The sequence below is a fragment of the Salvia miltiorrhiza genome, chromosome 3 (assembly GCF_028751815.1).
Source record: "Salvia miltiorrhiza cultivar Shanhuang (shh) chromosome 3, IMPLAD_Smil_shh, whole genome shotgun sequence".
Classification (NCBI taxonomy): domain Eukaryota; kingdom Viridiplantae; phylum Streptophyta; class Magnoliopsida; order Lamiales; family Lamiaceae; genus Salvia; species Salvia miltiorrhiza.
Window position 1 is genome coordinate 19170825 of NC_080389.1, and position 2274 is coordinate 19173098.

A 2274-nucleotide genomic window follows, 5' to 3' on the forward strand; every position below is an offset into this window, starting at 1 on the left:
TAGGCAGAGCTGGCGGAGGAATTTCTGCTCTGTCATTCAGCGGCAGAGCTGGAGTAGTTAGAGCTGGCGGAAGAGTCCGGGTTGGAGCACATGGCAGAGTTGGCGAAAGACAGTTAGCTCTGAAAATTTCTACTTCTTCCTCTTGGTCAGCAATCTCAACAAGAGAACAGATATGCATTGAGAAGTTAGAAATAATAGGCTTTTTATTAAAAATGGAGAATGTTACCGATCTACCAGACCCGGCCATGCTCAAAGTTCCAGAACCCACATCAATGCGCGTCTGGGTAGTAGCCATAAAAGGCCGACCAAGTAGAACAAGTTGCCCATTCTTTCCTATAATGCCTTGCCCTGCCTCGAGCACAACAAAATCGTCTAGCACCGTGATTCCTCTCACCATGACTTCAACATCTTTTAAAATACCACGAGTGCTACAATTTGCCCCATCAGCTAGTTGAAGTCTTGTTTTCGTGCTTTTAAGCTCCTCTTCCTTCCTGCCCAATTTCTGAAAAATAGCATACGGCAACAAATTGACTGCCGCCCCCAAGTCTAACATGCCCGTGAATTCTCTAGCTCGATCCAAACCAATACCAATAATGAAACTTCCTGGATCTTCTTTCTTTGGCAATGGTTGGGTTGGATCAACAATTGATGGTGGCAGAGGCGGGCTGGGCTTCGGTGGTTGATATGGCGTACTTGATTTGTGAAGTTTCTGCTCTGGCCTTATCAACTCTGGTGCTCTCCTCTGCTCTGTCATCCTTCTCCTCTGCTCTGGTTGTCTAGTCAGAGCTACTCTCTCCTCTACTCTGGTTGTCGAGTCAGAGCTGACTCTCTCCTCTGCTCTGGCTGCCAAGCCAGAGCTGGCTCTCTCCTCTGCTCTGGCTGCCGAGCCAGAGCTGGCTTTCTCCCTGCTCTAGCTGCCAAGCCAGAGCTGGCAGCCTAGTCTGCTCTGGCATCCTCGCCAGAGCTAGTACTTGATGAGTTTGGCTCTGCTGCTGCTGTAGCTGGTCCAACGCGCCCGACAGTTGCCCCACAGTTGTCTCGAGGCGTTTGATAGTGGCAGCCTGAGACTCAATGTTTTGCTTGGTCATCTCAAAGTTTGCTTACTAACCTCCATGAAAGCTTGCATAGTCTCCTCCAGGGACTGTTTTTGCGGAGGCATTGGCTGTTGTGGAGCATTCTGGAATTGTTGAGCACGCTGAAAATTCCTTTGGTGTTGACCTCTCCATCCACCATTGCTTTGATTATAATTTATGCTCTGCGCAGGGACAGGTGCAGCTTCCGTATGGCTCATCTTGAGTTGTTGTACTTTGCGCATGATTGAGGCCAATTGTTTCTGCATCTCAAACTGGTTCGTCACAGCGCTGGCCTCAACTCTCTTTCCACGGACCAACTTTTGTTGAGAGCTCTCCGCTAAGGTTTTGAAAATCTCTTTCAGCTCTGCTGCAGTCTTCCAAGCTGTGTTACCTCCTGCAGTGCTGTCCACCATGAATTGGGCAGTTTGCACTAACCCATCGTAGAAGTATTGCATCAACATCACATTGGTAAATTGATGTTGCGGGCACTGGCGGAGGAGTTCTTGGAATCTATCCCATACTTCATGTAGGGGCTCGTCCACTCCTTGGGTGAATTCCATGATTTGCGTCCTGAGCTCCTGTGTCTTGTGGCTGGGATAGTACTTGAGCATGAACTTTTCACACGCTTCTCCCCACGTAGTGATAGAGTTGGGCGGCAGAGTTAGCATCCATGTTCTCGCTCGATCTTTGAGTGCATAGGGGAAGCACTTGAGCTTAAGTTGGTCCTCCGTGAGACTCAGCAAGGGAATGGTTTGAACTTGTGTGCAAAAATCACGGATGAATTGTAGAGCATCTTCACTCGGCATCCCGTGGAACAGAGGTAGAAGATTTGAATCATTCGGCTTTAGATTGTAATTTCTGACGGCGGTGGGAAGCACAATAGCCGATGTGTTGGTGTCTCCGATGACGGGCCGGGTGAAATCTCCCATGTACTCCATGTTCTGAGCCATCTCTTCTTTGTTTGTGTTCCGCTCTACTCGGTCAGAGTGCGCCTCAAATCAGAGTCAAAGTATAACACGTCTGCTCTGATATGTGTGCGAGTGTTATCCAGCAGGGAAGTTAGTTTTCTTTTCAGACTACGGCGTCCCTGCATACACAACACTTAACACACGAATTAAACGCACCGGGTGGGAGTAAAAATAAAAACGTAAAGTAAAGAAAACAAGAAAAATGGAAAGAAAAGTGACACAATTAAACGCCT